This window comes from Vulpes lagopus, chromosome 16 (genome assembly GCF_018345385.1).
Source record: "Vulpes lagopus strain Blue_001 chromosome 16, ASM1834538v1, whole genome shotgun sequence".
In the NCBI taxonomy this organism is placed as follows: domain Eukaryota; kingdom Metazoa; phylum Chordata; class Mammalia; order Carnivora; family Canidae; genus Vulpes; species Vulpes lagopus.
Window position 1 is genome coordinate 51580927 of NC_054839.1, and position 27794 is coordinate 51608720.

The 27794-nt window shown below is 39.6% G+C and overlaps 1 long non-coding RNA gene across 1 annotated transcript in view; it reads right to left on the minus strand.

Moving 5' to 3' along the window:
* Positions 1 to 415: 415 nt before the first annotated feature.
* LOC121477087 overlaps positions 416 to 27794 on the minus strand; it is a 30991-nt gene continuing 3612 nt past the window's right edge. Inside the window, exons 2-4 of the long non-coding RNA XR_005984092.1 lie at positions 2613 to 2767; positions 1753 to 1947; positions 416 to 1208 (exon numbers count right to left, since the gene is read on the minus strand). This is a non-coding gene — a long non-coding RNA (uncharacterized LOC121477087). The remainder of the gene's footprint in view (positions 1209 to 1752; positions 1948 to 2612; positions 2768 to 27794) is intronic.

Genomic DNA, 27794 nt, shown 5'->3' on the forward strand with positions numbered 1-27794 from the left:
CACCTGGAATCTCTAGGGGCCTAGGCTTTCCCACAGTGTAACCCATAACCCAGATTCAAGGGGAGAAGACAGAGATTCCACTTCTGCATCAGAAAAAAAAATTAAGGAATGGGTAGACATGTTTTTAAACCACTACAAAGAATTAATATAGAGAGGAGAAGGGAATCCTAATTGGGACCTCTGGAGTATCCTAACATTTAGGAGTTGAGGAGAGGAGGAAGAACTAGCAAGAGCCTGAGATAAAAGTCCATGAGGTCGGAAGAAGCTGCTAGGTGAGCATGAGGTCATGAAAGCCAAGAGAAGGATCTGTTTCCAGAAAACAGTTGACATTGTGTAAAATGCTTCTAAAAACTGAAATAAGATAGGGATAGAGATGATGGGCTCTGATGACTTAAGTGTGATTTGACAGAAGCAATCTGCTTGGGGTGGTGGGGACAAAAGCCAGAATAGATTGGGAGATTGAGTAGAAAAGAGACTGCAAGGAAAGGAAATATGTATCTATCAACCATAAGCTGACAGTTGTGTGTGTACTTGTGGTGACCTGTGAGACCCTTGGAAACCATCACACCACAGAACCCTTGATTTAGAAGGTCATGAGATCATATGCTTGAACATTTCTGATCTTAGGGAGCTCATGACTTCCTCACAGCAGCCCATTTTATCATTATTGGAAAAGTTATTTCTTTCATAAAGTCACTTCTGGCACCCATTTGCCTTTGTCTGCCTGGCGCAGTATACAACCAGTGTAATTTCAAAGTCATGTGCCACTTCAGACTCCTTTTTCTCCATGAAGCATCCCCAGTGCCCCTAGTTTTCCAGATACTTCCTGGTCTTCATTACTCCCTCCTGAATGTGCTCAAATTTGTTCCCCTCACTCCCACAGTGTGGCATTCAAAACCAAACTCAACATCCTGGGTGCTGCCTGAAGATGCCAAGCTCCGCACCAACCATTCCCCCTACAGCTATTTCAGGGTTTGGTCACACGGCTGTCTCCTACTGTAGAAACGAAGAGCCACCAGCTGTCATCCACACTGAGTCTTAATCACCATCAGCAATATTTCCTGCAGTGATCTCAGCTGATTGTTCTTCTACACCAAAGCTAGATGCTGCCAAGCCCAGACACACTGGAGCAGCTACAAAAAGGAAGCCTTTGATGCCACCTCATGCACCTTGTTGCTGTGGCTTTTTCTTTTGCATTAAGATGAAACCTAATGAAAAAATAAATAAAAATTAAAATTAAAAAAAAAAAAGATGAAACCTAATGACACCAAAAACCTCCTAAGGACACTGCTGACTCTGGTCAGTCCCCGGTAGAGCAGGGGCCTCTGAAAGGGTGAATTGGGGGGTTGTGTCCAAGAAGGAAATCGTGGCATGACTCCAGGAGTTTTGACCAGTGCCACCATTTACTGGTCTGAATACCTTCTAAAGCTTTTCTTCTCTCCTTCCTAGGTGAAATTTATAAGAACTCAAATCAAAGTTCTCTCTCTCAAATCCACTCACAAGGCTTTTGAGCTAGCTTTTTAACACTTTGTCTTTCTGTTGTTTTTCCTCTGAAGCCGTTTGAAAGTATTTCTAAATCATTTAAATGAATATTCATGTCTCCAGACTATTTTTCTACTTACAAAAAAAAAGTTAGGAAAGCTTGCCTGGCACTAGAGAAACAAAATCCAAGAGGGTGAGATGAGAAATCTTTTGGTTAATTCTAACAATTCCATCAGTATAACAGTGAACACACACCCACAGAGTACATACCTGCAGGTAGGCCAGAGAGAAGGCCCGCTATGCTAGACAACTCCAAAAGACTGCTCTTTTGTCCTCTGAGTCCCGCCAGCATGGAGGTCTGGGTAAAGTGGGTGGCTAAAATGTTCTGAGCAAGTTGGAAAAGGAAAATTTTCATTACCCCCATCACAACTCTTTCTTCCTTCCCTGAAGGGCTTGACACTCTATCTGGATAGAAAGAAATAAAACATTAAAGCTTACCCATGGAATATTTGGTGTGAGAGTCTTTGTTCCAGTTGTTCCGGTTCTGGGTCTAATAGAGCATTTTAGGGTTAAAGGAAGGTTTAGACCTGTCTCCAAGTCTATCAAACTCTCTCCAAATTGAGAAGGCTCAGTGCAGATTACACTCTGAACAAACAATGCATTTTTATAACGTTAGTATCTTGACACATTCAACATAAACAGAGTAATTATTGTGAGCTCTGTGATGCCAATTGCTCATCATGGCATGGAGGAAGGAGGTCAAACCATGTTCCGTGTGTGGAAGTCAGACTGTCAGACTCTTTCCCATGTGAGATTTGTAATTTTGGTTACATTTCATGAACTATTTGAGCCTGTTTCCACAGATTTAAAATGGAAATAAAAGTGCCTCCTTGTGTGTATAGTCCTGAGAATTGAAGTGCTGTATGTTCACAGAGGTGGTATGTAGCAGGTGTTACATGAATTGTAGTTCCTTTGCGTTTCTCTTCTTTTAATCCCTCCTGCTTGAGGATAGCATCCAACCTACCAAAACCTTTGATCATGTCACTCCCCTCATTGCAACCTGTAGTGGCTTCCTACTGTGCAAAGAATAAAACCCAGACCTTTGAGTCACACACCTCCCCCGAACTTACCTTGCAAGCCATATCTTTCCAACTGCCGGGAAGGAACGCTCAGCTCCAATCTCTGCAGGAACTTGCATTGCCCTGTTTCTCGCCTCTCTTTCCCATCTCTGTGATCTGGGTTGCTTGTGGCCTTGCCCGCTCTTGAGTACAATCCTCACCTACCCCTGCCAATTAAAAGGCTTCAAATCATTAAGAACCAGCTCCAATACTTCTGCTTCCTGAAGACCTCAAGATGGGATCATTCTTTTCTTTCCTAAACCATGCTCAAAGACTAGTTGTGTTTCTCATAAACTATTTGACAGATGCTATCTCCTGTTATTATTGTTTACTTACGTATCAGAGGCACATGTCATATGATGCGATTACTATTTGTTGATGTGTTTATTTTCCCCACTGGACCACGAAATCCTTTTGGGGGCAGAGACTACATCTTTATTTATTGTTTTTATATCTCTAGCATCTGACACAGATGCCAGGTACCCCGTAAATGATTAGGAACATGAATTAATGAATTCTCTTTATCACTAAATTATGTCTTAGAAAGTAAAAAAGTGCATAATATTTTTATGTCTTTTACTAGGATTTCTGTGGTTCCTTGCAATTATGAAATACTTAGTAATATTTGATGATGAAGAAATGGTTCCCCAAAATGAGAGTTCAGTGGATGAACTGATTAGTATAAATCATGGCGATCAGTAATGCAAAACTCTGAAGCCACACATTTTTATCTCACACTTAAGATATTTTAGAGTTATCTAAAGTTTTTCTAGTTGGAAGTATGTGTACTTTGGTTAAAGATGATACAGTAAGGGTCATTTTATGCTACTATCTATGCAAAACCCATAGGCAACCAAAAAAGAATAATAACAAAGTTGGGGAAAATAAATCCTTCTTGTCTTTAATGAAATCAGGGAATGGAAATAATAGAAGGCTTTAAACCTATGCATTCTGAATAGGGGCAATGTCACCCCACGAAGATGCTTGGGATGATGTTTGTAATGATGTTAATAGTGGTTATGCCTGTGTAGTGTGATTTGGAGTGGTTTTTTCCTCTTCTTTCTCTTTCTTTATTGCTTAATTTCTTTATACTGAGCTACATTGTTTTTCTAAGTTCAATGGAGTTCTCTTTAAAAATATGTATAATATTCGAAAAAAATATATGGCATCTCTAATTTTTAAAAATAAATGCCACTTCTTATCTCTGCTCTTTACTTAAACCCTACTAGATTAGAATCTACTGATTTTCAGGCTCAGTGACCTTAGAGAGTAAATACTAGGCTATTTTGAACCTATAGGAAACCATTAGAAAAACCATTCTACCTTTCCAAATTCTCTACCCCTCTGGGGCTGACGCACTTAATCAATTTTTAGGAAGGTTGCATAAACCAGAGAATCGTCTTTGGTTTTCAGTCTCCAGAGAAAGGTCTTTCACATAATGTTAAAGGGGTTGTTAATGCTCTTCCCACACTAAGCAACACATTCATAATACAAATACTTGTGGTACATGGGAAGTTACACTGCTGTGCATATATAGCTTCTCCATGTATTTGAAAGGTCTTCAGATCCACCTCCACACACACACACACACACACACACACACACACAAATGCCAAAAAAGGAAATTATTTCTTACCTAATTTTTATCTACTCCAAACTTTTCTAAAGCAATCTGACCTTCTATATCAGTCTCAAAATGACTACATAATGAGGCTCACAGTCATTATTATAAGTACATTGAACCTATATGTCCTCGCAGCTAATACCTTGGCCCACATATGGAAACTACATGAGGGGTGAGGGTAGGGAAAAGTCAGACAAGTTCAAAATGAGCCAAGTACCTCCTTCAGCAAGAAAATGTCCAGAAGTAGCAGGCGAAAGCCAAAATCTGTAAAGTCAAAACTTCACAGAAAAACACTCTGGAGCCTGGAACCATGTAACCAACAAAAAGCCAAGTTAGAATAGATGAACTGGCCAATTCAAGAGACAGGGGCAAGAAACTAAATTTAGAAGAGATGAGTCAGGGCAAGCATAAGAGTAGCATCCAGAAATGGGTTGAAGTCAGAGGGACCACAGCAGAAACAGAAGGGCAAAGATGTGGGTATATCTGGCCCTAGGTGGAGTTCTCTGGATGATTAGTTACTGCTTCATAGGTCTTCAGTATAAGTATCACCTCCTTGATAAATACTCAATGATTTATCAGACTGACTTAGGAGCCCTATAGTACTACTATAATATTCTGAGTGTAACTTTACCACAGCACTGGCCATATTACACTGTGAAGTTGATTCACTCGCTTCTCTCCATCAAGGGGTGCAAATTCCCTAAGAGGACATTGCATATCGTATTTGACACTGTATCTACAGCATCTAGAATGGTACTTGGCATAAGTTTCAAAAAGCTAGTTGAATAAACATGTTTTCGCATCCAGGATTTAAGGGCAGGAATTATGGCTACTTAACAAATAGGAATCAATGTCCTAAAATAAAACCAGTAACATAACACCATTTCTCCTGTCACCGAAAGTCTCAACTTCTAAGCCTGTTTTACCTGTTTTACTGTGTTATTAAGTGCTTTCAGCCACCGGTAACAAGAAATCTCAATTCAAAATGGCTAAAACGATAAGTAAAACTTCTTATCTAACAAAATATCCTAAGAGAAAGTGACTTCAAGGCCCTAGGTACTTTCTATTTTTCTGACCTAGCAGCTTCATCAAATCAGCTTGTGTTCAAGCCAGTTATCCTCATGCTCATAAGATAGCGGCCAAACATGTAGACATAGCTTCTGGCAGGAGAACAGGGCTTCTCTTCCTAAAAGGTGCTCAACAGAACCACATCTCACATCTCTTTGGCCAGACCTTTGTCTCAGTTCAAATGTTAAAATAAGTCACTTACAAGAGAAATGAAATCACTGTGATTAGCTCAAAGAAGCTGATGGTTATGGGGAGTGGGGGGGGGGGGGGGAGGATGAATCACCTGGATAAAAAAAAAAAAAAAAAAACCCAGCAAAGTGGGAAAAGGAGATGGGCAGGTGGCCAACAGTGATTACTATAATTACCTACAATACCATTCATGGTCTGTCTCTTGCTCCTTGTCCCCAGGCTCCGCTCTTACCATTCTTTCTATCTCAAATGCTGTGTTCCAGCCATACCTACTGTTCCCTAAATATACCATGAAGTTTCTACTTGACAGATCATTTCTTTCCTCTGTGCTTTTGCTCTATGTTTTTGCTACTCCCTGAAGTGCTTTTTCCCACTGTCCAGCTGGCAAATGCCTACTCATCCTCCAACTCTCTATTGAAGTATTACCTTCTCTAGGGAGGCCTTTTTGACCTCTTCATGTAGTGCATTACTCTAACAATGTCCCTCCCCATGTCTTGTCTGCCACTTCAATCACAGCACCCATCACACTGAAAGGTGCCTCTTTGCTTATACCTTCATCTCTCCCATTAGACTAAGAGCCCCTAGGGAGCAGAGCTGAGTCTTATTCATCTTTGTATCCCCCGCCTCTAGTACAGTATTTATAGAAACTCCACGTAGGCTTGATAAATTGAGTAAAATTGAATGAGCTGAACTGAATCTGGCTGTGTGTAATATTTCCAGCAGTTTCTCTAATGTAACTGCTGTGAGAGAATCTTTGAAAGAGCAATCACCAGACAATTCAGTAGGGACCATGCTCTGAAGTGCCCTCCACTGATGATGCAGGAGGAGGAACCCAGAGCCATCCAGAGCCCAGAGGCCGTGGAGTTGGGCATCTTCCCTTGGAGTAGGGCCCATGCCCTTACTATGTTGAACCACCATTCTGACTTTAACACTAAAAATCCTGGGATGCCTGTGTGGGTCAGTCAGTTAGGTGTTTGCCTTCAGCTCAGGTCCTGATCCTGGGGGCCTGGGATCGAGCCCTGAATTGGGCTCCCTGCTCAGTGAGGAGTCTGCTTCCCCTCTCCCTCTGCCGCCGCCCCGCCCCCACTCATGTTTTCTTTTTCTCCTGCTCTCTCTCTCAAATAAATAAAATAAAATCTTTAAAAACAAAACAAAATACAAAAATTCTGCTTCTCAGGAAATTTCTCAGTCCTGAGCAGACCAGAACAGATGTCATCAAACCCCCAGGGGCCCTGCCACAGTGGATCTTTTCTCCACCATTTTAACACAATCCCTTTTTCTCAAGATAAAGAAGATCGGTCCCCACCAAGTGTTTAATGTCTGGGGAAATGAGAAAGGTTGTTTGTTATCATCTGCACCAGAGAAAGAGATTAAGATTTCTCACCTGGGGTTAAAGGTTTAAAAACCATGGGTAGAAGTGAGCAAATTATAGAGACCTTAAATGGTTGTCCAGGGAAGAGAGTTACACAACATTAGTTGTTTCTAAGGCAACAACTTCTGAGATTTATGCCAAGATTTGGAACCATTTCCCTCTAGAGCAGATGATTATATGCTCATTTATCTCCAGAGAAGCCTTAAAACCTCTTCTTTCTCAGAAAACCCATTTGGCTAAAAAACACAGTATTTAAGATGGAGGGTTACTCTGAACACTCCCAAACCTCCAGAGAAATTCTGTGGAGATTGCTATGCCATCCTAACACTTGGCTACAATTCCACGTGGCTTCTGTTCAGCAGAGTTTCATAGCTGCCATATGATCTGTTGCGTTGGAAGGAAATTCTAAGGAAATATTCAAATGGTTATTTAAATATTAAGGTCTCCACAGAACAGTTCTTAATAGCTAGTCAGTCCACACCGCAAAATGGCATCCTGCAATTACATTCACTGATGGTAATGAACGAGAACAGAAGGTAGATTCCCCAGAGAAAGACCAGCCTCCATATATAGAAGGTGGATTCCCCAGAGAAAGACCAGCCTCCATATATAGAAGATTCTCCCAGTCGCTTCTGAAGGACAATGCCCAACAACGTCCTCTGCAGGAGGCTTTACAGTTTAACAAGTAGCTCAGCTCAGCTCTTGCCTACAACTGCCTCTTATCTTGGTGTATGGTGGGACAACCACTCCCAACACTGGTCTCAGTTGTGGCCTTACCCAACAGTCCAACCCATTGTTGGTTATGTCCAGTTCTATGGAATGAGTTTGGGATTCTAAGACTAGAAGAGAATCATATCATTCACTTTGTTAGAACCCTTAGACTGTAAACACTTGAAGACCGAAGGACTGTGTCTTATTTTCCTTTGAGCCACACTGCCTTGGTTCATATCCCAAGTCTGTCACCTACAAAGCTTGCGCAACCTTGATGAATTTGCTTAACCTCCCAATGCCTCTGTTTCTCTGAAAGTAAAATGGAAGTAAGTAATAATATCAACCTCATAGCATTGTTCTGAAGATCAAGTGAATAATAACTATAAAGAGCTTAGAACAGAACCTGATCCATCATAAGCATTATATAAATATCAGCTGTTATTATTCTATGTAACAAACACTGAGACAAATAAAACTGTTTACTGAGTTGGATTGCAGTTTCGACTTCCTAACAAGGTGCAAGTGAGAATAACCCTCCAAGTGCTTATCATTACTGACTGGTTTGGCTTCTCTGTTGCCTAGTTAGAGATGTGTCCCCTTTGCTTTGGCCAGACACTTGACCACAGTCTTTAGAGGGGATTAGAAGAAAGAAGAAGAAGGAGATCCCTGGTCTCTGCACAAGTTCTAGTTACAGCAGTTCCACTGAATGTTAGCACTTTGAAAGTTCAGAGAAGAGGAGCACATACCTGGCTGGAGAGTTCAAGAAAGGTCTCATGGAGTTGCTATCTCAGCTGAACCTCAGAGAGATTTCAGTGGAAGTGGAAAAGGAGTACATCTCTCAAAAGAAAGCAGCATGCTATGCTGGAAAATCGTAAAGTATGTTCAAGAAATACTGATAAGTCCACGTGGGCATGGACCATGGAGTAATCCAGGGCTCTGTTATTCTCTCACCATAGATCTCCCCAAGGATAGCAGAATGACTGAGATTAACCCAGAGGTCATGTCAAGAAAGAATTCATTTTTCTTTTCCAGTTCCCATCAGTACCATGTGGCTTCAAAGCCTGAAGAATCAACTAAGCAGCTTTCATAAACCAAAGAGAGTTAGTCTGTTTGAATTTGAGTTCGAAAGGAGACGCCTTCCAAATGACATTCTGTACCTCTGTTCTTCTGCAGAGCACACAGTAGGTGTGTGAATAACTATCCCTATTGCACTGACTAGAATCACTGAGGTGGGAAAAGCAGTGCATTCCCAACAGAATCAAGCCACCAAGGTGGCTGGGGGAGAGTAGTCTGTATGGAGAAAAAGGTGTGAAGTCCAAGCTCACAGATCCTGTGGCCTCTGGGTCAGGATGAGGTTCTTGAAAGAACGGAAGTATGATCAATGAGGTCATTGACAAGCAGCCATCCTGCTGGACTGTCATTTGAGCTTTTTTGTGTAAGAAGAGTGGTTCTCAATCTTCCATATCTTGTGGCTGGAGTCACACTCTCTCATCCCAACAGTCACTCAGTCATCAGGGTCTCACCATATGATGAATGACATTAACATGCCCGTAGACACCCTGCTATATTATTCCACATGGCCTCTCAGCCCCCAAAATCTTAAGGCCTAAAGAAACAGCTCATCCAAATTCTTCCCTGATTCCATGGAGCTGTGATTACGTTATTTTTTCCATCCTTATCTGTTAGAGATCTAGTGAAACATTTAGAGAATTTCTTCTCTGAGATTTGCTTTAGACTGCTGTAGTTACAAGAAGGGCATGGAAGGTAAGTGCTAGGACAAAAGATGAAACAAAATTGGGGAAATGTTGAAAAGTGTAGTAGCGCACAGTTTCGTTATGCTATTCTAATCTTGCATACGTTTGAAATTTTCCATAATACATTTTTTAAAAAAATATTCCCAGGCCCATTCACAAAATGGAGCATTCCATTATACTGAGCACTTGGTCAAGGAAGTAGCTCTACTTGACACAGCAAGCAAAGAAAGAGAAACAGGTAGTACAACTGACTGCCCATTCCTCAGATTGCCCTGCTGCCAAACCCAACAAAACAGTCTCTGAGACTCAGCATTCCCTGACTGTGAACACACTGGGCAATAGACATGCCTCCATATGGTAGCCCTCAGTCTTTGATTTAAAAGCTTCTAGAAAGGCACATCCCTGTTGCTTGTCCCAGGGAGAGTTTAAAGAGTATGTAAGAAGGGCCGTGTGTCCCAGTGCAGTGCTGGTTCTTAATGAGGGCTCAACCTTCTTATGCTGCTTCCCTGTCCCTGCCCATATCCCCCCTGCCATCCCTGCCCCGCCCCCCACCGAAAGGGTGTTAGGACAGAGGTAGAGACCTCCTTCTCCTAGTCCTTGGATCCCTCTCTCAGACAAGTGAGATCTTGATTATTGGCTGAATTCTTTATCTTACTTCAAGAAATAGCTATACCTAGTACAACTTAGGAATTAAAACATTCTACTGCCAGGTTGTTCTGGCCTCTCCAAAACATCTCCAATCTTTATACATTTATACTCTATAAAAGAAAGTAAAATCAGCACTCAGACCTAAACATTTTAAGTGCTGCTTTTTTTTCTTCTTCTTAATACAGACAATAATGCCCTGATGGAAAACCATACTTTTTTACCTGGAAAAGTCTAATGTATTTTGGGGGCACCTGAGTGGCTCAGTGGTTGAGCATCTGCCTTTGGCTCAGGTCACGATCCCAAGGTCCTAGGATCGAGTCCTGCATCGGGCTCCCCATGAGGAGGCTGCTTATCCTTCTGCCTATGTCTCTGCTTCTCTCTATGTCTCTCATGAATAAATAAATAAAATCTTTAAAAATATATGTGTGTTTTTGAGTGACATACAATTTTAGTAATATTATGTGGAGCAACTCAAGATTTTATTTAGCTTTTAGCAGATTTATAAAAAAAAACTAATAATAATACATACTAATAACAGTCAAGGTAGCAGAACAGATTGAACTTTACGCACAGAAATTAGAAGACCTTGGGCCATCAGGCTGGTTGATAGGAAGAAGCATATCAAGCATACTCAGGAATGGCCAGTGGAGTGGGAAGAGGAAGAAGAATGAATGTGTAACAGATGTGGTTACTGTTAGTAACTGTGGCTACTTTTAGTCAAACAGTAAAGACATTTGTCAGTAGACAGAGGGAGCAGAAAAGTAGGATAAACACTATATGGCCAAGGTGACTCAGAGGATATCCAAAGGTTCTAAGTGTCCATTCCTGGCAGGTGGAACTATCAGGAAAAGTACATCACACTTACTACGCAACATGAGAAATGTGAGGGAGTGAATTTTCATTAATGGTTGTGAAAGTCAATGTCGTACGTCAAGGACAGGATACCACTGGTGACATGAGCAATTAGGTGAAATTCCTGCCTTCCAGTCTCAAGAAGGCTGTGACTTGGGAGACAGGACACCAAAGACTGAAAGAAAGCTTCTGGAATGGTTGTAGATGAGACTAGTATGGCAGGAAGCATGGGGGCAGCTGAGCTCAGAAAAAGACAGAGGAAGGCACCAATATGGCAAAAGTACAAAAAGGGAGAAAGAAAGAAAAAATGTAATAGCTGCTACTCACTGACCATTTACTATGTATCATATTATCCTCATACCACCCTGCAAACTAGATAACATCATCTTCATTTATTACAGGAAGAAATTGAGACTTGTGTCACCCAGATGTAAGTAGGAGACTCCAAATTCTACGTATTGTTGGTTCTGATTTCAAAGTGTAGACTTCTAGCTATTACTCACAGAAATGGAGAGAAGAATAGACCAAGAAGATGAAAATATATATATATATGTACTACATGAGGAATTTTTTTTGCAAAATATACTTCTGTTGGATTGAAAATGAGATAGAAGACTAGATATACTCCATTACTAACTGTGCTTTTCTCTCATGAGTAGGATTATTATACAGATTCTTCTTTTTGCTTATCTGCATTTCTTAAGGTTTTTTTTTATCATGAGCCTATATTGCTTTGCAATGAGAAAATAAATCATATTTAATATTTTTAAGTGTGGAGGAAGTTTAGCATCCTAAATTCTCTGCCTGTGTTTCCCATAATTGTCTGTCTTCTATGAAAATGTAGAGCCTTTGGCTGAGTTGGCAATATAGTATTTACTCAAAGACAGCAAGGCCCAGAGGACTGGAGACAACATCCAGAAGAACTGACGTCTAAGACTTAGGGCAAAAGAGCAACATCCCCATAAGCAGAAAAACGATCAGTTTCAGATATGCTCAGCTGTTATCTCCCTCCTGTGATTTCTCATCCTGTGAATTATTCCAGTACTTGTATATTTATTTTTTAAACACACAACAGAGGAGTTATTCTCCAAGTCTCTATCAGCTAAAGTATTAACAGCTTCCAGCTGAGAAAATATCTTTTCACTTTGCTTAAGCCTAATCATTATTTTCTCCCTCCTCCAGGAGTTTTGGTATCATACAATGGATCACAGTACAAAAGGCCATGTGGGTGATTTTTTATAATGTTGCTTGTAGACTTACAGTGTATAATTTGAGTGTAAATCTATTTAAAGATGTCACTAGTTTGGATTTTCTTTCTGGAAAGAAACACTTTGCCCCCCCCCCCCTTCATTCTTTGGGAGCCTAAATATAAATGCGCCCAAACTAAGAAGCAAACAAAGAATAAAAAGGTTTCTTTTAGAAGTTTCATCTTATTTCTTGAAATCTCTTTTTTAAAGATGAAATTATAGGCATGAGGAACTTTGTTCTCAAAACTTTAAATGTCTAAAATGTAAAACTATGTGTCTCCACCTGAGGAGGAAAGTGCTCTTTCTCAGATGGAAAAATTCTTCTAAATAGAAACATGAAATATTCAGAGCAACTAACTCTTCCCCTAGCCCAGAATCCCCAGAAAACAATGGGTTTAACTCTAATATTGTGTTTTCTTTTGTCAGTTTCAAGGACCACTTACAAGCCTGGGCTAGCCAATGTATTGAGCTACAGCTTCCTGTTAATGAAATGAGTGAGGAATACATTCTCTTTATGAACCAATTTCCTTTGCTGCAAGGCACCAAAACAGCCTGTGCCCGCACTGGCAACCCAGACAACTATCTTGCAAATGCCTGCCTCTCACCTTTAAGAGACTAAAGGAGAAATGACTTCTAAGCACACTTGTGACACTAATGGTTAGTAGGAAAAAACTCCAGATCCCATCTCCTGTGTCGTGGGGCCCTCCTTTTTGTCTTCCTTAGGTACCCTGCAATCTTTTGCTCTCCTCTGCTCCATGTTACTCTTTTTTTTTGTAATTAAAAATAGTCTTCAGAAAGTAATATGAAATATAGCCTTATTTCAGTACCAATGGCCGATAGCCCAATGAGTTTTCCCTTTCCCAGACCTCTCCCCTGCTCGCTCTCCCCTCAGATACTACTGACTATGTAATACTCAGAAAAGCCACAATCTAAAAAGGAATGATATCTTAAATGGTAGAGTGTCATGAATCAGTCAACCTGAAAGAAGACTCTGGGGATCCAAGAGGGATTTCATACTCCTGACCACAGCCAATAAGTGACTTCCCTCAGGCCAGTGCCAGCATCTTTCTATAAGATGAGCAAGAAAGCATACATCCGTGATATAAATTCAGTTTCCTTCCCTACAAAATGGTAATGACAATAATAACATAGGCCTTATATGGCTGCCATGAGAATTAAATGAAATAATGAGTGGGAAGCCCCTGGCACATAGAAAATAATCAATAAATGTTAGCTTGTTAGCTTCTTCTTTGCTTTTCCTTCATTTATTCACCCATTCAATTAATATTCAATGAACCAGCTTCTTCCCGGATTTGAATCACTTCCCAGTGGTGATATGAGTTAGAGCTGCGGGACATGCCTGGTCTCCTCCAGGCTAGTAGGATACAATTTAGTACCCCTTAGCATAATGCACTAATTGGTCCCTTAGTGACCTGAAAGAGTTAACACACTATTGTAGAGTTTAATCTACCACTTCCTGACAAAATGAACTTTAGAATTTTCTTATACAGAAGTTCCCTGGAATTATAGTACACAAACTCTCTCTCACCATCTCTTTTTCTCTATCTTTATCACATACACATACACTACAACTCCCTAAGAATAGTAAGCTAGAAAAAAAAATTAAAAAAAAAGAATAGTAAGATAGGTTAGATAATAAGATTAAAATAGTCCATTTAGATTTTACTGAGTACTTTTTTCTGATCACAAAACAATGCACTGTAGAAAACTTCAGAAGTTCACAAATCTAAACAAGACACAAACTTTTCATAACCTTACAACCTCCCCAAATTAGTTTTCATGAAATACTGAAAGTATTTTGTTCTACTTTCTTGCAAATTTTCTATTCTTATATAATACATATTCCATAATTCATCCACTATCACATATACTTTAAGTCATGTGTGTTGCTTTTATAATTAAAATCATATCATTAACATTTTTTCTAGGTTATTGAAATTCATTAAGACATTTTAACAACCACCAAATATTCCATCATATGGACATTCCATGACTTGTTTAGCTAGCAGTCCATGGTAGGACATTTAGGGAATTTCCTTTTTGTTTCTACTATAAATGATTTTGAAACATACTATGTCATATGTATGTTTTTAAGTTTATTTCTTTTATTTCCTTAGGCTGGATTCCTTTTTTCTAAGATTTTATTTAATTTATTTGAGAGAGAGTGAGCGAGAGAGAAAGCACATAAGCAGGGGTAGAGAGAGAGGTGAAGCAGGCTCCCTACTGAACAGAGGGCCTGACGTGAGGTTTGATCCCAGGACCCCAGGATCATGACCTGAGCCAAAGGCAGCCACCTAACCAACTGAGCCACCCAGGCACCTCTAGACTGAATTCTTATAAGCAAAGTGATTGGATAAAAAAAGTACAAACATGCTGAAGGCTTTAAGGAGATTATCAAATTGCTTTGCATAGACTAGCAATGTTTGACAATCCCTTTTTATCACATTTTGGCCAGCCTTAGGTTTTGATCTGATAGATAAAACATTAGGTTTTATTTTTGTTTTAATTTCATCATTATGATTACTAATAACACTGGCCATTTATTCCTGTTTATTATCCATTTGCTCTATCTGTTCTAGAAATCGTAGGTTTATGTTTTTTTTCTCCATTTTATTGAGAAGATAGAGGTTTTACTATCAGTTATATTAACTCATTATACATTAATATGTTCCCATTGTTTTATTTTTAATCTGAAGTATTTGCTCCATGGAAAGGGCCATAGACCTCAAGCAAAGCTATTTTTCTTGTTAACAAATATATCCCATCAAAATATCAATAATACATAATTTCCTTGTTTGTGTTTAAATTTTTATCATGTTTTTGACAGAGTTTGTAATGTTAAATATTAAAATCAATCTTTTCCTTTGCTATTTACTCCATTGCTTATAAACTTAGATAATCCTTCCCCATCTAGGATAAGTTAAATATTTACCTAAAGTTTCTTCTAGTGTCTTAAAGTGGTTTCATTTTTTACGTTTCACTCTCTAATTCATCTAGAATTTACTCTGTGGTATAGCAAGAATGTAATCGAATCTTTCTCAACCACATATTTTCCAATGCCTTCTATGAAATAATTGATCCTTTTTAATATTAATTTTCTATAAATTTGCATCTATTTATGTACCAAACATTGTTTTCTATTCATTTGTCTATTATTGGTTTATTATTCTGAAGTCTCATAGGTCTGGTCATTCCCTTCTCACTCTTAAAAAACCTTACTTTTCAAACTGTTTGTATCTATTCTAAGCTGCTCTTTCCTTCAGGTAAACTCTAGAATTAATTGGTCAAGTTCTCAAAAATTCCATTACATACAAATTCATGAGCTTTTTGTATTCCCAGTATTTCTTTCCCCTTTCTTCCTGACAATGGAGCTCCTGTTCTTTCAAGGGAAGAATGGGCATAGCCTCTGATGATAAATTCATTTCCCAGACTGCACTGTAATTACACTAAACAAGTGAATCAGTTTTGACCAACAAGGCAGTGAGGCTTAAAAATATTGTCCACAAATTCTTTGGTACTTTTCTCTTCAAAAGGTGGAAGGGACAGTGTGACTCTTGCAAGGCTAGTTTATAAAATGTGATCTCTGCCTTACTGTCTCTTGGATTGCTCTGAAGGAACCCAGATGCCATGTTGAAAGGATACAACATGGAGACCATGGAGATACCCAAGTGGTGGGTAAGTGAGTCTTCCTACCAACTGCTATCTTGGCAGTGAACCATCTCAGAAGTGGATCCTCAAGCCCCGTCATGCCTTCACATGATTGTAGCCCCTACCGACATCCTAACTGGGACTTCATGAGAGATCCTGAGCCAGACCCATCTCGCTAAGTCTCTATGGCATTTCTGAACCATAGAAATTGTAAAATAATAATTATTTGGTTCTTGTTTTCATCTAATTGCAGGAGTGCAGTAGTCTCATTATTGTTGTTTTTGTTTGCCACTGTCTTGGAGGATATTTGTTCCATAGCAATAGATAAGAAATACAGAGGTAGAAGCAGAAGTCTTCTAGAGGCTCTTTACCTTTCCCAAAAAATGAGAAACACAAAGCTGGAATCATCCTTTCTTTTTTCTCCTTAAATATGGGTGTAATGTCTGAAGAATAGCAGCCATCTTACAAACCACAAGGCAACAAGCATAAGTGTGAAAGTTGGTGCATTAAGGATGATGCAACAGAATTACTGAAAGCTGGATGCTTAAAGATATTGCTGAGCAGCTGGAACAATAAATAACCACAACCAGCTGGTAAATAAGTCTTAAAGCCAGCAAATATATCTCTCTCATTATATGAGAACACTATATGAGAACATTATATGAACACTATATGAGAACATTATATGAGAACACATAAACACTTTGTGGGGTTCCTGGGTGGCTCAGTTGGTTAAGCATTCAACTCTGGATTTTGGCGAAGGTCATGATCTCAGGGGTCATGAGATCAAACCCTGCATTGGACATGGTGACTGCTTAGGAGTCTCTCTCCTTCTCCCTCTGAACCTCCTCCCTCCCTACATATATACACATACTCTCTGTCTAAAAAAGCAAGCAAGCAAGCAAGACTTTGTTTGATTTACCTCTGGCCAATTAATTTGTTATGGCCACCAAATACATTCCTAATGAATGGTTAGGATCAGATGTTGCTCCATGGTTAGCACAGAACCAGATATTTTAGAGTCATGAACAACAAATTTTAACAGCTCTAATGCAAAAAAAAAAAAAAAAAAACCACAACCATGAGGACTTCCTTCAGAAACTTTGAACTTGTGGAAATAATGGAAGGTGAATTAATAAATGACAGCGGAATCTAGATTACTTCAGGGAAAATGCTTCAGAGTCTTTAGCATATGAACAGACTCCCTTTTGCTGCACTTTTTTTATGCTGATGTAGATTAACCCATAGTCAAACTGCCTGCAATCAGGTATTGATCACAATTCTTCAAAATGCCCATGAAACACAAAATACAGTAAAAAGTGTTTTTTTTTTAATTCTGCAATCCTACATTTTAAAGCAATTCTGCACATCTTTTAATGAATAATTAAAAGCAGCTATCCTGAAAACATTGTTCATACATAAGTGATCTGTTACCAGTATTCCCCAGTGAGGTAGGTCATCCACTTATTTGTCTCTCTCAGGACATTATTTAATCTTCAAAACATAAAAATATATGTTATTTTATTTTTACCCTATTACATTTTACAATGTATACCCTCAGAAATGGTGCTGTTCCCGCAGCTACCAGAATGGCTAAAACATCAAGTTATGAGAATGTAGAGCAACCCAAACTCTCAGACCAGAGAGTTAATTGCCATGATTAAGTGGAAATGTTGGACAACTGTTTAGTATTTACTAATATTGAACATATGCTTACTCTTTGGCCCATCAATTCCACTCCTAAGTATATAACCAACAGAGACGGTACACATGTTCACCAAAAGATAGATACAAGAATACACACAACATTATTCATAATAGGCAAAAACTATGAACAACCCAAATGTTCTTCCACAGTAGGAAGGATAAGTGAACTGTGGCATGTTCACCAGTGAAATGCTAGAGCAATAAAAATGAAAGAACTACTACTACCAACAATACTGACTCTCACCACGTCAGTGTTGAATGAAAGAAGACAGACAAAAAAAGAGTAGATACTGTATGAGTCCATTTATTTAAAGTAATTTTTTTTCTAAAAATAAATTAATCTATCCAAATAGTGATAATAGAAAAACAATGATTAGCCTGGTCAGGATAGGGAATGGAGGGGAGAAGAAGAGAGTTTCTGGGGTCTGGTAACTTTTTATTTCCTTTTATTACTTCACCTGAGTGGTTTGTTCCATGAATGGGGATATTCAGTTTGTAGTTCACAGAAATTCATCCAAGTGCATGTTTTTTTTGTCTGTATACTTCCCTTAAAAATGGTGTCATTTTTTCCCATTTATTCCCACAGTATAATTTTTTTAATGTAATGTATTTAAATGTTAATATAAAGCAGGCCAAGTTTGTGACTCATGGCAACTTCTGCTTTAACAAACTGAAGACAGAAAAAAAAAACTGAAGCCACTGTCTAAAACAAAACAAAAACAAATGTGTCATTTGGTCCAAAAAAAAAAAAAAAAAGATGAAAAGCTGAGACAGTATGTTTCTGGGTAGGACAAAATAAATATTACCAGTAGTTTCCCTTTTCCTACCCCTCAGGCTAAATTGGGACTCAAAGGAAGGGTGATAACAGAAGAGATAGAGAGGTTCACCCCCTTGCCCCACCTTCCTACTTCTGACAGAATGTGGAGAAATGGATAGTATAGATGGCCAAATCTGGATTCTTTGTCTACCTTAATTTGAATACACTTAGTTTGAGTTGACCCGCTTCCCATTATTAGCACTGCACAGGTTGTCCATTGGAAGTGTGGGTGTCCATAAGAGCATCTAGGCCAACAGTTGCTTTGGACCTACTCAACCTCCACACCCATGACTCTGACTCTCAGGTCAGATTTAAGATTTAAGAAGGATTTAAGCCTCTGCCCAGTTCTGCTCTGCCTCACATGTTTCCCTGTAGACATACTCTCAAAGACAGCATGAAGAATGCATGTTAAAGATGACTTCTAGGGGCACTTGGGTTGCTCAATTGGTTAAGCATCTGCTTTTGGCTCAGGTCATGATCCCAGGGCCCTGGGATGGAGCCCCGCATCAGGCTCCCCTCTCAGCAGAGAGTCTGCTTCTCCCTCTGCCCATTTGCCTGCTCACACTTGAGCTCTATCTCTCTGTCTGAAATAAATAAGTAAAATCTTAAAAAAAAAAAAAAAAAAAAAAAGACTTCTCTGGCTCCTAGGGCTTTATTGGAGAATTTATCTGGAAATTAGATGTCCAGGATGGTGGGGTCCCATCTTAGAGACTCAGCCTGAAAAACCAGATGTCTCCCCAGAGTCCAGGAGTTCTGTCTCACACTTGATTTTTTTTTTCCCTGTAAAAATCTACTCAGAATTTTGCCAGAAAAAATAAAAGATATATGAAGCAGCTTAAATATTTTTACAATAAAAAAAATTTTTACTCAAGTCTAGCGAGATCCACATAGACTGTGTGATGTGAAGGTGTTACATGTTTATCGCCGCTTTCACAATTTATATATGGAAAAGCTGTTTATCCTCAAGAGGGAATATGGCATGCACCTTTACTTCTTCAGGTGCCCTGAATTTGGAGGTTTAAAATAGTCCTTTGTAGCGCCTCCCTGGGATTTTGACAGATGCTTCGGGCTATTGGAAAACTTTAAAGGGATTTAACGAGAAACTGCATTGCACCATTTTCTTTAATCTGTGTACATAGTTGTGTAGTTATGGCTAGCTTTAAACCATCCAAAAGCTGGGGGCGTTTTAAATCCCATTTGTTTTTGAGTGGGACTATTCATTAATGAGCTTATGTGCTTGCTTGCTTCTGAAGTTAAATCTTATTTCTACATCTACTTTTTATAATAATTTTTTGTTTTGATTTGTTGAGCAGAATACAATGTATGTTTGTTAATTGTACAATCCCCAGACTTTGAAATTTGTTTTAAAAATATGTTTTAAATGTCCAAGGCTCAACATAGCCTTAATTTGTTTCTTTTATAAGGTAAATACCCCAAGCTTGGAGTTATTTTTCCTTCAAGGTACTGCTAGTCCTTAACACATCCTACCCTACTCCTTAGCACTCCTCCCCACAAAAATAAGCCCACTTTTATTCTTCTTATAAAAGACTCAAAAAAAAAAAAGACTTTAAGAACACATTCATTAGACCATGCCTCACCAAGAATTCTTCTAATACGCCTTTTCTTAAAATCACATTCTAGAGACAGCCCTGTAAGTATCTGTGGATTTACAAGACAGAGTACTTTCTCAGCTCACACTTGTGAGTCTGCCTCTGTATGGAGAGGGCCATCTTCACACACCTCTAGGGAGCTCTCATCTAAACCTGTTTTGTTTCATTTCCTTTTTTGTTTTTTTTTTTTTTTTGGTACATTTTTTGGTCACTTTACTTTTTTTTTTAATCCTCTGGTAGGAGATTCCAGAGGTACAGGTGCCAGGAGCCAGGGAAAGGGGTGGAAAAACAAAATGAACAACAATAAAAAGAAAAAAAAAGCACTCCTCCCTCTGTACCCCAAGACCCACCTGTGCCTCCTCTGTGTGGGTGAGCACCAGGAAAGTCGAATATCCAGTCTGTAGTGGTGGTGGCCACAAGCAGTCAGTAAGCCAACACCAGGACCTTCTAGAAGAGACACTGTTGCTTGGGCCAGGGGCCCTCCTCTTCATCCTCTTCCTCATCCTCCACCACGAGCCATCCACCAGGTGCTTGATCTCATTGGCATCCTCACAGTCACTTAGGATCTTGGAGAGGAGCCCGTCAATGATGAGCTGGTCATAGGGAGCCGGCTTGCCGCACATAGGACACATCCAGGTGGGCTTCTTCTCACTCATCTGGAGGTAGAAGACAGCGTCGAGGCACTGCAGATGGGCACAGGTGGCAGGGCACTGATAGCCACATCTTCACCAGTGGGCAGATGAGGGAGACCCACACACCGGTGGTGGCGATCTTGCTGTCAGGGTCCAGACAAAGCTTCTCTCTGACCAGCACCTTGCACAGCTCTGCAAGCTGTGCTTGACCTTGATGGTTTTCAACCTGTGCCCAAGCCATCCCTATCCTTTACTCGGGCTCTCTTTCTCACTTCTGTTTTTGTTCCTCTTCTGAGCAACCTCTTGGAAGTAATTCCACCTTCCCTGACATCCAAGGATGAGGACGTCTTGCTCAGCAAACAAATCCAACAGTAAAATTCTGTCTCCGTCATGTGTACTCATAGGAGAATGACATGCAGTCATGAAGGATTGGCAGTGGAGGATGGGTGAGCCGGCAGTTAGACATTCATTTACAGTAGCATGACCCCACCTTCATTTATTTACTTATCTTCCAGATGCGCTTCAGAAGAGGTTTGAGGTGGCTACGTAACCCCATCTCCAAAGAGCAAAGTAATTAATACTTTCAGGTCATAATGATTTGGGAAGGGGGGTAATTATACCATCAAATTCCTTCTGTCCTTGCAATAACCTACATCTAAAGTGAAGATTAAAGTTATTCAGCCTTTGAAGAGAAGCTTTTTGTTTGGGGATTTTCAAGTATGCTTGTCAGGTATATGCCCATCACTGGTAACATCTTCGAAATATACTTGTCGTCTCTCTGACATCAGTAAATCCATTCATTCCCAGCTGTAATTTATCTCTTGATAAATCATGCTATCAAGTTGAAGTGTGAAAGCAATACCCTTAGGACATAAAATACCACTGAATCTGCTGTTTGGTTAATTTATTACTATTATTAGGGAACTGACAGGATTACTTTAAAAATCGAGTGCCCAGAGGCCCCAGATTTTTATCAGGTCTTCGATACTGGCACAGTGTTCAATCATACCCAGCTGACCCAGCCACTTCCCCCAGCCTCCTTCTGCTGCCAGACCCTCTGGAGAATTCTTTTGGGAAGGGAGGAATGGCTGAGCCGGGCACAGGCTCTTCCAAAACGTTCAGACAGATAGGTAGGTCTGACAGTCAAGAGATAAAGCTTTGAGGCTCCTTTCTCGAGGAAGTTGTTTGCTTTCTTAAAAGGACTGCCTCTCTATTCAGCCCATGACAGCATGGCTTTATGTATGTTGAGGCATAGCACTAAAGACTGACATGGTACAGTGACAGGAGTTCCAAACAGGAGGCAGCAGACGTGACTTGAAATCCTAACTCTGGCATTTGCTAGCCTGACCTTGGACAAGGCTATTTAGTGCTTCCAAGCCTTAGTTTCTACAGCTGCAAAATGGTGTTAGTAACGGGATTGCTGAGAAAACGAATTAAGACCGGTACATGTACTCACCTCATAATAGGTGGCCGAAATTGTTTGCGGCTCCCTTTTAATACCATAGTTTTTAAAGCAGATTTTATAGGGCTGTATCAATAATCTTAGTTTTTTTCATCTGTTAGTGATTATCCAATTCTCTGTCATACTCATATTTGTTTTAGGGTGGGATTCTATCCAGCATTGGCCATTAAGATATGTGATAGGGGCAGCCCGGGTGGCTCAGTGGTTTAGCGCTGCCTTCAGCTCAGGGCGTGATCCTGGAGACCCGGGATCGAGTCCCACATCGGGCTCCCGACATGGAGCCTGCTTCTCCCTCTGCCTGTGTCTCTGCCTCTCTCTTTCTCTCTCTCTCTCTCTCTGTCTCAAATAAATAAATAAATAAATAAATAAATAAATAAATAAATAAAATATTTTTTTTAAAAAGGATATGTGATAAAGACACCTTTATAAGACTTTTTTCACATTGTTTGCCCTAATGAAATGTAGATACAATTCCTTTTTTAAAAAAATGCTGTAACCAACCCCAACCTTGCAAAAAGAGAATCTAAACTATAGCCAACCCAACAGTATTTTAAACAGTACTTAACACTTAAAACATTCTAGCATGAACCAAGTTGTTGTATGTGTCCAGGAGCTGCTTTGTGAACAGACTGGTACAATTCAGGAAACTACTTAAGCTTCTGCTGTTGTGCTCTGTACGCTTTCCAGCCTTCTCACTGACTAGCCACTTCCATTGTCCCCTCAAGACCTTTGCACTGGACAGCCTCCCAGTTTAGGATACTTGTCCCTAATCTCAACCAACCTCCTTTCACCACTTCATGCAGACCTGAACTCAAATGTCACCTCTCTAGAGGGGCCCAACCACGGATTCAGCTCACTGGTTGCTTTCTCTGCTAATTCTTCCACTTCCACTTCTCTTGCTCAGATTTGATAGCTCCTTTTTTTTTTTATCCTTCTCATTGTGCTTTTTTCATACTTCTCCTGGAAATTTGATCTTATTGTAGTAACTATTTGTATAAGGGTCTATTTTCCACACTAAGGTAGATTTTCTTGAAGATTTTTTTTTAATCTTTGCATTCTGAGCTGTCTAGATCAAGCTCCTGACACACTATTGACTTTTATGTATATTTGTTCCATGGGTTCTCTGGAACTAGGCTACTCACTCAGATTTCTTTCCCTCAGGGCTTCCTATTGTCTCTTTAAAAAGAAATTCCTAGCAATTTCCCTGTATAGGAATTTATACCAAGGAGATTTTTGAATATGTAAAAATGGATGTGCAAGAAAGTTTTTCAGAGCATTGATTATAATATCAAAAAAATTGCAATAGGCATAAATGTTGTTCGATAGAATTAGTTAAATAAGTTATGGTATGTCTCACAGAGGGATATTGTGCAGTCAATAAAAATGATGATGTGGATCTATATTAATTGACATGGGAAAATAACTATTATTGAATGAAAATGCAACAAAACAGGATACAGAACAGGATGTAGAGAGCATGATATGTAAACAAAGTCATACATAAATATAGCTCTAGGTACTCATGCATATAGAAATATATGTAAGAACATTTGCCAAAATATTACAAGAGTTAAATCTGGGTGGAAAGTTTTCACACAATTTTTCTTTTCTCTCTGTACATTCCAGAAATGTGTAGATTTTTGAAAGTAGGCATGAATTCATTTTATAACCAGAATAAAATAATAAAATTATTTCATTTAAAATATATATACTAATAAAGAGGAGAGTAGCTAGGCTCTACTATTCTGCTACATCAACGTCTTCACCCAAGCATGGAAAAGAGGCAATTCTTCTCATCCTGCTAATTAAGCTTCCTGAAAGCAGGTCAGCCCTGGGTGCAGGCCACACAGATGGGCATCCTCATGGCATGATTAGGAGCTATTGAGCTGCTTCTGCGCACCCCACCCTGGTCTTATCCTTGAGCCCTGCAGTCAGGCTTTAAAAGCCTAAGTTTCTCTTTATTAGTTATTCCATTTGGATACTTCAATTAGGCAGCTGTTAAAATTCATGGGGAAAAAAAGCTATTATTAGTTAAGGACATGATAACCCAATTAATTCCCCAGCAAAAGGCTGAACCATTAGATTATGATATGGAAAAGGAAAGAAGGGGGAATGGGCAGGAATTGCTGATGCGAGTGGGAAAATTCAACATAAACAAACTCAGTCCCTGGGGAAAGTAGAGAAAGGGCAACAAACAGAACGAGGGGCTGGAGTGATAACCACACCTACTTTAAAAAAAAAAAAACCACACCTACTTTGCAAATGTGTAGGGCAAAGCTCACTTCTCGGTGGGACACAAATAGCTGGTAACATTGCTCCTTAGTGGAACACAAATAGCTGCACACAAATACTCTACGAAGAGAAATTCTTCTAAAAAAAAAAAATCGATCACTCACAGTTTGATTCTCCATCAATACATGCTTTACTTTTTTTTGGCCACACCTGCACAGTTGGATGATGACCATCTGCTGCAGACCAAATGGGACAAAATAATATTGTGATGTATTACCCAGTGGTTTTCATCCCCATACTTCCTGCTAACCCCCTTATAGCAGATTGTATTTTCCCGAGATGGCCATACCAATGTATGTCCCAATCCACATGCTCACAAAGTGGCCTGGACATGCCTCCCCATTCAGAGGTGGGGTCATTGTCACCTCTCCTAGAATGCAGATGGACCTTTGTAAATTCCTCAACCAATGAAAGGACACTGTGATTGACAGACTTATCATAAAAGGCAATATGGCCTCTTCTCTCTCTCTCCCTCCCTCCCTCCCTCCCCTTCTCTACTTGCCATTGGAACCCAGCTACTATGTTATGATAAAGTTCATGGCACATGTATGGCCATGTGAGAGTCTTCCAGCTGACTGCACCACCTAGGCCCCCAGCCAAAAGCAACCTTCAGATACTGCATTTACAAACTTTATGATCTCAGCCCCCAGAGTTGATGATTTCCAGCTGAGGCCCCAGATATGGAAAGAGAGATAACTTGTCCTCACTGTGCCCTGTCTGAATGCCTGGCCCACAGAAACCATGAGACATAATAAAACGTATTTTTGTTTTGAGCAGTAAGTTATCAGCATACTACCCTATTCCTTTTTTTATTATTGGAGTTCAATTTGCCAACATATAACACCCAGTGCTCATCCCGCCGAGTGCCCCCCTCAGTGCCCGTCACCCAGTCACCCCAACCCCCCGCCCACCTCCCTTTCCACTACCCCTTGTTCGTTTCCCAGAGTTAGGTTCTCTCATGTTTTGTCTCCCTCACTGATATTTTCACTCATTTTCTCTCCTTTCCCTTTATTCCCTTTCACTAATTTTTATATTTCCCAAATGAATGAGACCATATAATGTTTGTCCTTTTCCGATTGACTTATTTCACTCAGCATAATACCCTCCAGGTCCCTCCACTTCGAAGCAAATGGTGGGTATTTGTCATTTCTAATGGTTGAGGAATATTCCAATTGTATACATAGACCACATCTTCTTTATCCATCATCTTTCGATGGACACTGAGGCTCCTTCCACAGTTTGGCTATTGTGGACATTGCTGCTAGAAACATCGGGGTGCAGGTGTCCTGGTGTTTCACTGCATCTGTATCTTTGGGGTAAATCCCCAGCAGTGCAATTGCTGGGTCGTAGGGCAGATCTATTTTTAACTCTTTGAGGAACCTCCACACAGTTTTCCAGAGTGGCTGCACCAGTTCACATTCCCACCAACAGTGTAAGAGGGTTCCCTTTTCTCCGCATCCTCTCCAACATGTGTTGTTTCCTGTCTTGTTAATGTTCACCATTCTCATGGGTGTGAGGTAGCGTACTACCCTATTCTTACCACTGCCCTCAAATTAGGATGCTAAAAGAAAAAAGAGTCAATTAGTTTTTGAGTTTCAAAGTAGTTTTCCCAAGAATCATCTCTAGGACGATGGCTTAAAGGAATTAATTTTGGAATCTAAAAATCTGAGCATTTGACTATCAAAAGACAAAGCCCTAAAGAACTTAGAGGCATATTTATGACTTAAGCAATAAATTCAGAAGAAGCCAAGATGACTGCATTTTCCAGTCTAAGAAGATATCAAAAACAATTTTTAAAAACCATTTGCTAGAGAGAAGACAGAGAGTCTGAGTGGTAGACCTGGGAAGGCTTGGAACTCCAAATAAGAGACTTCACTGCTGGAATCCAGGCAGTGTAGACCAGAGGCGTTGCTAGGGTTTGTTTTTTTTTTTTTCCTGGATGCCAATAAGATTGATGACAAGGGTCAAGGATGGGGATAATCAAACATCTCTTGCTAACATTTGTAAATGATGACCTGGGACCAGAGAGGGCCCCACAATAATCCAGAAGTTCCAAGGGCAACTTAGTAACAAGCACAGGGAGAAGGACAGAGTGGGGAAAAAAATAGTATGGACAGGATTTACCCAAGATTGATCATGTTAAACATTCTGCCATCAGTAGCAGGGGATGATTGAAATACTGTGTAAATTTACTTACTAAAATATTAAGCAACATTATTTATACATCTAAGTTATAGCTTAAGGAATGTGTACCCTCTTCACCATTTTGATATTCGCCTTCTCTGATAAAGTTGTAACCTCCAAGAGGGGAAGGACCTAAATGGCCCAGAGTAGGCACTCAATAAATAGCTGTTAATGAGTAAATAAATGAATAAGGAATTCTAAATAGCTACTGTGGAAATCAGAGGCCATGAATCCCCTCACCCCTGTTTCCAACAAGCCAAGTGGCCTTTACTAGGTCCCTAACTCTCTTGGGGCCCAAGAGTCTTTATAAAATTAGATGATCTCCAAGTGTACCTCCAACTCTCATATCCCACTGGTCCATAAGCTACTATACAACAGGAATCAAGATCCAATCATTTTCATAGCCCCAGGACCTAGCATAGTGCCTGGCAAATAGCAGGCACTCGATAAATATTTGTTGAAAAATGAGATTAACGTTATGCTATGTTTCAAACCCTAACAAGGACAATGTGTAATTTGGTTGCCTTTTCAAGTACATAAATGTTAAATGAAAACTAAAGAGAAATAACAAACCGAGAATGTCATAATGTCATTTTCACGGTACAGCAACATTTCCTAACTGCCCAGCATTTAAGGAGTAATGGTTTTATTGCCCTGGAATCTGACACGGTGATTTGCTCTGACTTGCCTCCCTGTTATTCTGACTGACAGCCTCTCTGAGCTGTCTTTTGGTGGGCAGCTGTTGCCCCTGGTGCATTTTTGATCAAAAGTACATACGTCCTGTCATCTTTTATAATCCTCAGAACTTGAAGATTGTCTTTTACTTAAGTTTTCTGAACTGAAATTAGGTTTGAATAATAATCAGGATTGTGGATCTTCTAAAGCAAAGGTACTTTATGAGAAAATGCTATCTTATGATTCTTCCAGGCATAGAATTTCAGAGTTGAAAGATTTTTCCATCCTAGGATTTTATCTTATTAATATTCTCCTTTGCAATTCAAGTACCAAGAACTGGAAAAATCTCTGATTGTCCTGCAGCAATGGCATTAAAGGCTCCTCATAACATACAGCACCAGAATTGTGCCATAATTTAGTGAAATTGAACATTGCTCTGTGACTGCTAATTTTCCATCGAGATGATTCTGTCTCTAAGCAAGAAAAGATGAAATCTTGATAGGGAAAAAATATCCCTTTTTCTAATTACTGCGAAGATTGTCCGATGCTTTAGGGTAAATATACCATTTTACCTTTACCCTAATTTTTACCATAAGGTTCTGCTAAAAATCTTTATGTCTAGAATGTCATAACGGAGTTTTTCTTTTAATCTTCCACTTGGAAAACCCAGTTATAATTGTA